Consider the following 14,593-nt stretch of genomic DNA (forward strand, 5'->3'; position numbering starts at 1 on the left):
TATAATGTGTTTGATATCTTCTTGCGACAGCGTACCTATATGTAATAAATATAAAGTGTATAATATAGGTACCTACCTATCTCTTCGACAGATTTTTGATTCCTATTTCCTATAATTATATTTCTCGGATAACGCGTATATTTATAACATGTATATATTGTATATAGGTACGAAGGAATTTACGGAGGATCAAAACTAAATGGATTATTATAACAAGTGAAAAACAACGCAATGTATACATACTACAGAGCTATTATATAAACTACTAACTATACCTATAATACAACTATACCTAATAGTAATTCTATACATCTAATATATATTATACAGAGTGATTCACCAAGAATGCTTACTCTTTTTATTTTCTTCAATATAATGCAGTTATTCAAAACATGAATTTTGAAATATATAACTAGGTGTCTAGGTATTCAATAAATAAATAATTTATAATAAAAAGGTGGGTTCTGATTTGAAAAACAGAAGTTTGGGTTTTCACAGCTAGGGCACTCATTGTAATAGTTACAAAAAACTTCAAGAATTTGTAAACACGATTTTTGAGTACTTTTTTGAAATTCCAAAAATTAAAATTTGAATAAATTCATTACTAAATGAAAATATTACGACGTGTACTGAAAATATTTTATAATTTATACATACAAATACATAATACGTATATAAATTACGCCTTCTCAGTTCTCGAATATTTTGCGCACATACATGTTACATATTATTATATCGTGAACATAGAATTATGAACTTATATTATTTCTGAACACATCCGACCTCGTGCAATATACTTACAACAACACTACGACGGTGGGTCATATAATATATATATATATATATAATATTATTTATACAATATTATTATTTATTATTGTGTGTGTGTGTATGTGCGATGACGGTTTCACGGAGCAGAAAACGATATTATTTTTATTACGATGGATATAATAATATGTACGCACGCTGCACGTCAGTATAATGACACGACGGCGACGCGAGTGCAGCACACGGGGACGTTCTATCTATATACATAATATGCGGTATATGAGTACATACACACGCACATATATTATATATTAATATGCATAGTAATAATAATAATATTATAATATACGTATATATTATACGGCCGCCGACAATAATAACTACGCGTGCATATATACGTAATAATATGTATGTATATATATATACATCGTATTATCCGTACGGAAGAACAGTGTCCGATGTCGCACGCGTGATTATGTTTGTCTGCGCGCGGACGACACAAAGAGGTTAAAATATAATATGGGAGAAGTACTATATACCGCAGTATCAGTGGTTGTATATACGGGGTATGTATACTTATAAAAAATATGTATATAATAATCTTGTATACACATAGAGAGAGAGAGAGAGAGAGAGAGTCGCGTATTGGATATGCGTCACGCGTACGCCAAACGGAAACGGGTGTCGTCGTCGTCGTAGTCGTCGACAAAGGAAGACGCGTATCACGTGCCACAGCCGCCACTGCAGCAGTTGCCGTCGCCACTACCGTATACGGGTGTGTATGTGTGTGTACATTATACCATATATATTATATATGCATATACACCGCAACCGTGTCGCACGTCGGGTTCCCGGATATCCGCGGTTTGGACCACCGGAAGTTGTGTACACAAACGCTGATCGCACGCACAATCCGTCTATACGTACGTGTAAATAGGTATAAGAATGCTCATTATATAATATTTATATATATGTGTACGTACTAAGTAGTACAATAGGTTAGTCAATATTCAATGGTATAAATATTATATTTATGATATATATGCAGTCATATAATAAACGGACGTACATGCGGATGGCGCAGATCCACTCTGCTGATTTTTAAACATTATGAATTATGATGTGCACCATTGAACATCCGACTTGTAGGTTTAAAATATTATGCGATATTGTATTTGTATAATACTATAATGTAATATATTCAGAAGTCAGAACGTGAGTAATTTGTATTGGTATTGGTATAGCGCGAGCACTCGTCGTGTGATTATTGTACGTATTATTATGGGTAGTGTACCAAGCATCAAAGTACAAAGTCACATATTATATTTTAATGTTTAATCAATGGTCGAATTGATACTGTGGTACAGACGTTTTATACTTTTAAATAAAAAAATAACTCTAGGAATAAATTTCCAGTTTGTCCAGCTCTACCGTGGTCACAGTTGAGAGTGCGCCGAAACACGTAATATATGTGTTTCATACGTTATATCTATTTAGTTGCAGACTGCAGCAATGCAGCTAGTGCATCATAATCCAGCGCTTAACGACCCGCATCAATAATATTGTATTTACCGCAGTTATCACAGTTGATGAGTTGACCGCAGTCAACCCGCGTTGTAATGATTGCTCAGTATATTATAGTAAGTCGAATGTCGATGCCCTCAAAAAGATATTGTATGTAGGTAATATAAGTATAATATATTAAAATATAATATAAGTACATATTTCTTTAGTTTTTTGTTCTATGATTTATACAGTTGTAATTGTCTAAGTAAATATAATATGCATCACCCTGTATGAGCACGTATGTAAATAGTGGTACTGCAGTCTATAGTATGAATAGTATGATGATGTAAGAAGAGAACTGTAGAGGGTCGTGCGCCATAAGTAAAGAGCCTCACTATAAGCGCGTTTCCTGTTGGTTATAATAATAATAATACGCGCGCTGTGTATGTATATATTCGGCAGGTATGCGCAATTGGTGTTGTACAAAGGCCTTTCGTTCATTTTCCTTCCTTTCGAGGGTATTATTAATATAATATATTTTTAACCATTCCATTCTCTTACTATTATTGTATTACGCTACCCGTTTGTAGATTTTACACAATTTTTAATGAATTCCGTTATATGAATAATACGCCTTAACAGGATGTTGTGCAATGTGCAACCCTCCAGTCGCGTGAACAGACTATTTAGATGTTTAGCGTTATTTTTTAAAAATTTACCGGAAGTTGGTTTTTAAAGGGTACCTATATAGGTAAAACGAGTTATTATATTTATACTGAATAACACCAATACATGGAGTTATATTACCGATGTGGCGATGTATGTTATAAGCGTGCGATAATGTTCATATTGTCTAACTCCCCTCCCTGATCCTTCCCCCAAAAAAGAAGAAATTTCTGAGTCGACTATTAATTACTGAGTACCTATTTTGAATTATGAGTTGATTAATGCATGTTATATACTCGTTTATTTTAACAACGAAGTTTAAAGATCCAAATTAGTGATTAACCTTATATACACTCATACCTATTAAGTGATTGATATATGTAAAAGTTTACTTATTAGCTATATTTGTGTTTTCAATAAATATTATTAGTATTTATTTTTTGAAAAAAAAATACCTAGATACATTTTTTATCGACTTTGGTGTATATAATATTTAAGCCGTTGGACTTGTAGATTGTGGTGGAAATAAACGCTATAATATGATCTACCACGTGTGACGGAGGGCACGCGTTCACTTCTTCTCTTTTTCACAGTCATCTTGCTCGTTTTAATAACAATAATACTATATAATACAATTTTCTCTTGGTGGCTGCGTATTTTAATCATCAACTTCCTGCTGCCCACATACATATTTTTATTTTTTAAATCGTCACACCGGCTTCACGTACCAATGCGTATGAATATAACAGTTTCAAAAATAAAAATGAGAGTATTCATCAAGTTGTTAATATAATATGAGTATTTAGAGAGAGAAAAAAACCGTTACATATAGTAACTACTATCTTTAAATAATAAGTAAATTAAATTACTAAACTCCTACACATAATATCGATATATTAATATGAAGATTAAAGGTTTAAAATTACAAATTTAAAACTTAAAAAAATAAATAATATCTAAGATTTGGTGTACATATAAGTATATAACACATAAAGCATATTATTATACATTATTACGTATATTATAAATTATAATAAAAAGTATTTTTATTGTGGACTCTACATGGTATTTCAGTTTAATTTAATAAAAGTCGTGACTTTTTGTGATGTTGACAAGTCTTAAATTATGTATATGCATTAATATAATGGTTTTAAATTATTATTAATATGTGTTTACTTTTTAAAAAATGTAGGTATTATTTATCTTGTGGCTTTAGAATAAAATGAAAATAAGATTTCATTAAATTAAAAAAAATATATATATATTTTTTTTTATATTACCTTCATTAACTTTGTTATAGCGTTCTTCAAAGGACTACAAGAAAACAACATTATAAATTATAAATTATAATCGAAAAACCATATTATTCAAGAATGTAGTAATAAAAAATAATAACAACTTGTTATAATATATTTCTTATACCTATATCCTATAGCCACTTATCCCAAATTTTGTACAATTTCTTTTGTTTCTGCTTGTTCTGAGGCGCCACTTAATTGACTGTGTCTACAAATCAATCGTTGATTGTTATCGACCTATTCAAATATATATAATTTTAAATATTCTATATTCTTAATAACAAATAGTTTTATATTTTTTTTCAATCTTCTCATTTCTTTACCGATCTTCAAAATTTTATTTTAAAATAGCGTATAGTATGTGAGAATAAATACTTGACATTAGCAAACAGTAATAATATACATTTACGTACGATGATAAATTTAATAAATTTGTATTTTATATTTTTATGTACCATATGTTCATGTATTGTTTTGTTAAAATTATATTTTATTACTATTAATATGTACAAATATTTACATACAATTTTCTGATAAGTGATTATTAAAAATTAAAAATTTAAACTTCTATACCTATGTGATTTTAATTTATAGTATTGTATTATAATTAATAGATCTTGAATAATTTTATAACATTAAAAGAGTAAAAAGAATAAAATACCCACATTTAATAAAGAACAAATTTAGAAAAACTAACACATTACCTTTTAGAAAAACAAATTTAACCATAATAGATTACACATTAGACACGTACTTGCATGTATAAATCATAGACGCATGGTTGTAGAACAGTCATTGTGTATAACATATTATTATGAATTTATGACAATATTATCTTAAGCGCAACTTAAGATAAAGCATCTTCTCATAAAGAGCGTTGAATACGAAATAAACAAAAATTAAAGTCATATAAATATCAGATTACTTATGATTTATAGAAATTACTTGGAATCAGTACTAGAAACAACAATTTTGAATTATAAACATAAGTTATGTAAATGAGATAAGTAGGACGAAAAAATATATTAATAAAAGTTCGGTTTAATTGAACTAGATAAAATTAAACTTAAACGAGAAAAATCTAGGTTATTTTAATTATTTAATACTAAATAGTTAAATAAAAAATTATAAAAATTATCAAAAGTATGTCCAGAGTTAAAAAATCAAATCATAAAACTATAAAAGTAACCATTATAATTTATACATTTTGTGTTTATAGAGGTTTGGATATGATTTTAAGATTTTTATTTTTTATATACTTAAGTTATAAACATTTTTTTTATGAAATAGGTATTTCTACTAATTTATTACAATAGTATACAGTATAATTTATAATCTGTAACCAATGACAACCATTCAAACGAACAAAAATGTATTGGATTTTCTAAATTTACGTACATAAACTATTCCATAGGAAAATAAATTAGAGGAGTTAAAATAATAAGCTACCTATAAACGTCTTCCGAGTCTGGCGCGCGGATCTATTGATATAACTTTTATTAAAAACTGTCCATTAGTCTTTGAGTATATTATACAGAGGACAAAGATACAAATAAACTTTGAGTTATATGCACATACATATCCAGCCATACAAATAATGTATAATATTTAGTATCTAATATACACTATAATATTATTAAACTATTTTATGCATATAACAATACATATATGCATGTATATTATTTCAGTCTGTGTACCTATATAATAGTGCTTACAAGCTATATACATATACCGATGAGAACCACGAGATAAACCAACACACAACTCAACTCGGGTAGGTGTAGGTATATTATAATTTATATGCGTACATATTTTGTACAATATATACAATAATATACACACGGGTAGATATATATATGACTATACGGTTAATAATATGTATATGAGGTATACTCCTCCTATCCAATAAATTCCCGGTCATTGTAACACTTTCGTACGTGATCATGTATAATATCGTTGGCCATTGAAAATACGAAACGCCAACGGATAATGGCCATCCGACCGTCGCGCCCGCTAATGTGTGAAGACAGACCGCCGGCGTGTTTATTTTATATGACTTTTAATATTTTTTTTACCCGGAATCGTAAATAATAATAATAATAATATATCGTAATCACAATGTGTGCCCGCGGGCGTGCGCAAACGTGCCGGTTACCGGATTCCGCGGATTAGTTCGATTTCGATTTCTATTACCTCTGAATTCAAAAATTGTCAGGGACACCGCCGCCGCCGCGAAAGGTAAAATCGACTCGGCCGGAGTTCTAGCGGCGTAAAGGTCCGCAAACTCACGGGTGGCGGTGGTCGTCGCTGCACTATATATACTATATTATATTAGTAATCTTCGGGTCCAAGTCACGTTCGACGACTCTAAAGAAAATATACATACATACATATAATACACGTGAGACCGATATAGAAGTGTTCACACGCCTATAATGAAAGGGTTATTACTTATTATTATTATTATTATGTTATATAGGTACTACATATTAAACTTATAACCGTCGTGTACAGTTGTGTACACACCTCTCGCAGTATATTATGTCGTCGTTATTGTTATTGTTATTAGCGAGTTTAGGTAAATTTTATTATACCTACCTATTAAATAGTGCTATATACAATATCCTCCGACTTATTATCGTTATCTGTCAAGTAAATAATATACCCAACTATTATACAACGCGCTTGCAGAAAGTCAAAAATTAAAATAGATTTATTACATGGATTGACGTAGGTATTGTTCAATAAAAATGACACGTTGACTCCGTTAACCGTGCATTCTAAAAGGATATTGTTAATTAAAAACGATCGAGTTTCCAATTAAAAAACTGTTTTCGACAATTGGTAAATAGCTAAACCCTATAAAGTACATAGGTATTAAGTATTTCGTTTAACTTTTACGAGCTTCAAATATATAAAAATATAAAATATTGTTTTGCAAATGGTGTTACACGATGAGTACCGGGTGGAAATTTGTTTTTCGTCAAGAGCACATCTCGATACATGTATAGTTTCGTCGTATTTATACTTCCGGGGCGTGGAGTGTAAAAAGCAGCACTGCGACACTTTATGGGTACAACCCCGTGACATTTGATACTTTTTTTCTTGTACCTATTCGACGGAGAAAATATTATGATGTCCGCTGTTTTCGTCCTTTTTTTATTGGGTGATCGCGTATAGGTACCTACTATGGACTGCGAGTGTAGTTGCAAAGTAGCAGCATGTGTTCACGAAACGGTATCGAGTGGACGACTGCGTATCGAATTACTTAGGACCACGTGCCACAGGAATATTATATATTATTATAATAGATTGCCAGGTGTTGACTACGTGCTCGCCAAAAACGAGATAGGTTTCACGAAATTCACGTGTATTGGTTATCGTTTAATTTCTACCTTTCACCCTTAACAAGAGATTCAGAGATATACAACAACAACATCACTGTACTATTTGTTATTCTCTAAATCTCCAAATATATACGTTTATAACGTTCATATTATATCCGATATCCCTTATTATATACCTTAATCAAATTAACTTATTAAAAAATGTTTTTTTAAATTTTTAAATTTTTATTGGTCATTTAATACATATCTAAAAATCCATTAAACGTATAGGTAAGTACTTGTATTTAAAAAGGGTTAACCACCTTATCGTATTAATAACATGCAATTTCTACTGTTTAAAAAGCATAATTCATTCTGGCTAATGTATGATTAGAACGCTATATTTACGACATACACTTTTATTATAGTTTCTTCCTTTTTTGTATACATGCAATGTTTAATAATTACTCAATGTCAAATATATCTTATATGTATTATTATTATTACTATTCATTTATTTTATTATTGTTTATTATTAAAAATTATTTAAAAATTTTAAAAAGCCCTCTACACAAGTTATATTAGTGGGGTCCTGGTATTTGTTACCAGGTATAAAATAATTGTATGTGTTAATTATTATGAAATCAGTAATACGATTTACAATTATAGGTATAAATATATACTAGGTTATTCAATACAATTATTTAATACTATTAACTATAGCATTGTTTGTAATTTATATCCTTCATTATGAAAAATAAATTAATAGGACAATTTATAATACACAACTACACAAGTATGAAGAAACTAAATATTTATATCAAAATATAATGTAAAACCTGCAATTAGTTTTATATATTGTTTAATATAGATAAATAAGTCTAGACTTAATAACAGTTATATAGTACAATTTAAAAAATGTATACTCTATAGTCTGTACCTAGGTATTTTGTAAAAAAAAATAATTTTAAGTTAACTGCAGGTTATGAGTTATACTATAATATGGACGTGTTAAAATAATAATTAAAACGAGGATATAAATAAAATATTATATATTATAATAATATAGTATAGTATATTACGATGTCGATTATTATATTTTTGATATAGGTAAGCATATCCAATTTAAATAAAAGCTATTTATTTTTTGAAAACTTAAGATTTGATTTACTAAAATAACTAAAAATGTTTTTTTTTATAAAATATTAAAAGATCTATATGTTTATTATTTACCTAATATCCATGATAAAATTATATAGGTAGGTATACAATACGTAAGATATGCTTAATGCAAAATGTTATTTTATATATTTTATATTATACAGATATATCAAAATATATCAGTATAAAATATATTATTTATTTTTATGTAATCCACAGCATTGTGATTGAAGACATTTTACAATGAAAATTATAATGATTAATTATTAATAATTTAGACAATAGATATAAATTCCATTATTACCATTATATATATGTATACTATTTTATTGTTGTGTGCAAACAATACAATAACTATTTATGAGATTTATTATATTATATATATATACGAACTGTAACTGTAAAAGTATTATATAATATAATTTGATGTAGGTATAAAATCAATATCGAAAAATATGTTTACTGAAAACACCGCCTGCAGACGAGGCCCTTTGAAATTTTGCGCTTTACGACATCTGCTGACCGCCCCCGACCTAGATATCACAAGGTATAGGCAGATGGTTATTGGCGAGGGGAGAAAAATCAACCTTTATAATATGTACAATAACAATAATTCCGAACGACGCGTGTTCTAGAATAATAATATATAGTAAGTAGTGACACAATGTTAAATTAAATAGATTAATTTCTTAATATTATATATTTTGTGTTCAATCAGGTTTCAAATTTCAAATTCAAAATAATATTATTACAATATTACCATAAAAAAAAAAATGTATAATACTTAATTAGGCATACATATTAATACACTACCTATAATATTAATAATTTATAATATTATTCTTAAAGGACTCGAACTATATTATAAGAATAAAAAGTCAGGGATTTTAATGAATAAAAAGTAATTAAAATATTACTATATATTTTTTCAGTTTTGTAATTGAATGCAAATAATTATATAGCCATATGATGAAGATATATACTTTCATAAAAATAGCTCTATATTTTGTAAGATTCAAATAATCTTAAGAAGTTATGGTAATTAATGAAATATTGTTTAAGTCATTTTATATATAATATTATGTTCATTCATATTATGAATTTTATAGCATTACGTAATTATAAAAAATATTGAGCTGTATAATAATAATAATTAAATTACACATGTAAAATAATAAGTTATTTTTATTATATTTTTATATTGACATTCGACTACTACTATTATGAGGTAATGAAAAGTTCAAAATATATTGTAATATACTAGTATGTACCTATTTGAATTCGTAACTATAGATATAGTATTTGTTTTGATTTAAGAATTTGAATTTTCGTTGATGTAGTTGTACTTGATTTTTAAATTTTAGAAATTTTTGATTTCAATTGTTAGAAATGCATTTAGTATTGAAAGATTAGTCAACAATAATATAACTGTTGGAAAGAAGTATCACATCGAAATTAGAAGACATCTATTAATACAATTAAATTAAAACAGATTTTGAAATTTTGTATAGTTTGAACTACTTAATTTGTTAAAATCTAGTAGTGATTAGTAGTTAAGTATTTAATTATATAAAACACAATTAATGATGTGTACATAATTATTAATTATTTAAAAGAAATAGTTAAAAATATTAAAAAAAAAAAAACGGTAGTTTTTACAGACAAAAATATTTAATCAATTTATGTTTAATAATAACAAATCAATAAATAATACTATACCGATTGATAATTTCTGCAAAAAACTTTATCTATATCTAAACTTTTTTTAGAAATTCACCTTAAATTTTATAACGGTTTAATTGTTTTGTACCAATATAAACATATTTTTTGTTATTACTTATCTTAGTTTCTTTCATTTACCTAAATAAAATAATTGTATTAACGTTATAACACAACTGTTTTAAAAATGACACTATTTGTTTCATTTTTCATTTTTATAATACAGAACAAATTTATTATTTAATAACTATTAGCTCGTTATAAAGTTGTTTACAGCAATAAATAAAAAAAAACTATTTTTATTCCTCCTCCACTTTATCAATGTTAGTTGCTTACCAACCGAAAACTACCTACCGGGTGCATGGGAACGTATTCGGAAATGCCGGTGGGCCGTGTATAATTATTTTAACTAGAGGAAGAAATGAATTATTTTTCAGGATAATATTCAAAGAGAAGGTGATTTTTTGTTCTTTATATTTTTTTTCTACCGTGCGATGCCAATGAAACCAACGCGTTTATTTTCCGGTGTCAACTATGACAAATCGTGTGGAAGATTATTAACCAAAAACTAAGACCAAGTTCCTTGACTTCATCAATTACAATTTACATTGTACCTCAAAACAAGAATGAAAAGAAAAATATTAGCAAATCAAAAATATTTTAATAATACATCTATTAAATTACATTAGCTATTTAAGTAACTGATGTAGCATTAACATGTAATAATTATCAAGAGATATACCAATAAAGGTTTCAAAAATGATTAAGTATTTTTTTGCAAAACTATTCTATGGCTCTAAGCTATACTTTTTTAGATATGTTATTATTTAATATAGTCGTGTCCATAAGATGTTTATATTTAGGATAAATGCATTTTCTATAGAATACAATAATTATAAATTAATTAGTTTATGTACTATTTTAGGTAGATTTAATTATTTAATAGATAAATAATTGTCTATTACACTGTTAAAAAATTCAAATACTTAAATGTATCACGTTTGTTTTTCATAAAATTAGAATCGGAAAAACGTAATTTAAAACACTAAAATAAATTTAATGCGATTTGTATTTGCAGAATTTAAAAGCAACCGCGATTTCTATACCTATACGCCTATACAAGATTATATACTTCAAAATATCACTCTGAAGGTACAACAATGAGATTAAGAAGCGAATTAAAGTGATGTATGATTTAAAAAAGAAAAACGAGATCGTTTTTATGGTTTTAAGGTTTTTGAAATCTGTAATATCTATAAAATGGAAATACATTTTATTTGTTATATTATGGAATTGTTTTTTTTTTTATTTATAAAATCCGACATCCGTAAACACATAACATTATTATGCTATTATACATTATAATACACACATCATCTGTATACGCTTTTAAAATATAAATGCTATAATGCAGAGTACAAATAAGATTTGCATTGCCTATATATACAGCGAGCTATATATAGTATTATAGTTATGCATGATTTCAGATTTGTTTGTGTAATAGTAATGTATAATATACTATTCCAGTAAAAGATGCTATTTCATATAAACGCCTTTAGTCATAATAATAAATAATGAGGTAATTTTTAATTTTCGAGCAGTTTCCAGAAAAATGCAAATAACATTATTGAATTCTACAGTATACTAATATATAAAATATTAAAATTGAGCAAAATAATATAATGGCATTTCGGCTGTATTATTGTAATTTAGACATTTACCTATAACTTTATTAATATACTATTTCTACATTTAGATATTTTTTAGATTTAAAATTTTAATTAAATTTTAAAATATATCATGTTAATCAATTATTAGGTATAACATAATAATAACTTACATTAGTATAATAATAGTAATTTATGACTATGTTGATGCAAATTTGTATTCAAGAAATTAATGGCAAATAAATGGTTTAAATTTGTTATACAGTGGAATTATTAATACATAGAAAGGTTATCAAATATTAGTAAACATCATCGGAAACATCATCGGACCAATTATAAATTATAATATAGACATTAGAAAATCTCGTTAAGTAGTTTGATTTTTTAGATGCTTTACGGTAAAGCCTCATAAAATAAACTAAACAAAATATGTTTACTCTGATATAGTTAAAAAATTTAAATTAATGAACATTTTTGGAATGTACTATACAAAATTTGATGTGTTATCATTTAAATGTATAGAATATGTGGGTAACCTATTACCCATTCCTGATTTTTACTTTTTAATGTCTTATTTTCATTATTATTTTATATTTAAAAAAATCGGGAAATAATAAATAAAATATAATATATAATAATGTATTTATAATTTAAATTTAAACTGTAAATACGTGATTAAAGTTAATTATGTTAAAATCACAAATAAAATGTATATGCATAATTATTTTATATTTTGTGGTGTTTCCTAATTTCCATTAGGTACCCATTGTAGTTTAAAATAAATGGTCCTTCGTAGTCCACTGTTCACTTTGCGTGTTCAAATAAAAACACTTTATAATTGTATTAAAAAAATAAGGTTATGTCAATGACCCTATTAAAAAGATATTATTACTTTCAAAAAACACATTCGAGTGTTAATACAGTTATAACTGACTTTTAGTGACATATCACACGTGAGAGTGTGATCATAATATATGGTATTTCAGTTTAATAAAGCATATAATCATGAAGATAACATGTAGAATATAACTATTTTCCCCACAGTTATTTAAAAAGCATTAACAAGGTTAAGTTAGGTTAATATAAATAAAATAATTATTTCATATTATATTGATAAAAAGTATAGCATTATGTATGAAAAACAAAACACGTTTATAATTTAACTTTTAACTAACTTAATACTATTTGGATGAGTAGGGATGAAATATAAAATACTAGAACTAATATAATCACTCATCATGTACTTATAGTTATGTACAAGTTACATAATCGTATTTAATTTGTGACAAGTACCTAATCATTGTTTATTTTTTTAAATCGTATTTTCAGTTAAAATCTAGAAATATTAACGTTTTTTATCGATCGTAAGACAAATTTTGAAACATATTTTTGTATTATTAATTATTTGTATAACTATGTAGTGTTAAATAATAATGATTTATTTGATGAAAAAAACAATAATAATAAATATAAATTGAGTTTTTCTTTTTAAATACAAAGATACAAACTCCCCTATAAGCATAACATGTATTGGGTATGTAAAGTTTGAATTCTTAAAATAAAAAAAATAAAGTATATCTACTTTTTTTTATTCATTTTTTAATAGCTTTTGATTGTTATTACAGCTCAACAATTATAGGCTATAGGCTATAGCTAACCGCATAACGATAATATATTATATAATATACATAATAATAATAAGAAGAAGGAATAATAATAATAGTAATAATGAGATAAATAAAATCAGCGATATTGGTATAATATTATTAATTTGCAATGTCTTAATAATATAAAAAATTAAAGACATTTCCTCATTTAAGTATTTCTATGTTATACATATATATAATGTATGTAAGGTATTGATAGATATATACCAATAAAGTGAGTCTTTCATTAATTACAAAGATAACTTAATAACATAATTATAAAGTTTCTTGGTTGTTTGACCGTAAAATTAAATTCATATGAGTACATTTAAATGAACATCATGCTAATCCTACGTGTTCGTTATAGATGGTTACGAAATAAACAACTTCTGCAAAATAATCAGGTGCTGAAAACTGAGTGTATAAGTAATAATGCCTATTGGAATAATAATTTTAAATGTTGATAGGGATGTTTTAAAGAAATAAAATTGAAAGTATGTGGATTATTTCTAATTAACTACGCGTATAGTATAATTTTTATGTGGTTTTAAATGGTACGTGTAGGTATAATTATTAAAATATTATAATTAGTTCATGCTTGTGATAACTTAAATGTTATAAAAACAATACGGGAATTGAGGAAGTATTAAAAATTATAAATATAATTCCTGTTGTTTTCCCAAACACCGAATAAGCTTTTAAGTTTTAACTAAATTAATTAATTTTGTAAAAAATATATAAATACAATTATACATAGTGACCCGTGTTAGTTTAGTTAAATGAAAAAAAAAACAGGAAAAAACCCGAGAGGCCTCTAAGTGATAGGTAAAATAATA

The 14,593-nt window shown here is 26.4% G+C and overlaps 1 protein-coding gene and 1 long non-coding RNA gene across 4 annotated transcripts in view; one reads left to right on the plus strand and one right to left on the minus strand.

The window, feature by feature from the left end:
• Nucleotides 1-14,593, minus strand: part of LOC114121174 (protein rhomboid-like) — an 87,651-nt gene that overhangs the window by 33,885 nt on the left and 39,173 nt on the right. The window lies entirely within an intron of this gene.
• On the plus strand, nucleotides 1,606-11,615 carry LOC126551499 (uncharacterized). The gene is made up of 3 exons (XR_007605414.1): nucleotides 1,606-1,705; nucleotides 9,158-9,374; nucleotides 11,523-11,615. It is a non-coding gene; the product is annotated as an uncharacterized LOC126551499 (long non-coding RNA).

This window comes from Aphis gossypii, chromosome 3 (genome assembly GCF_020184175.1).
Source record: "Aphis gossypii isolate Hap1 chromosome 3, ASM2018417v2, whole genome shotgun sequence".
NCBI lineage: Eukaryota > Metazoa > Arthropoda > Insecta > Hemiptera > Aphididae > Aphis > Aphis gossypii.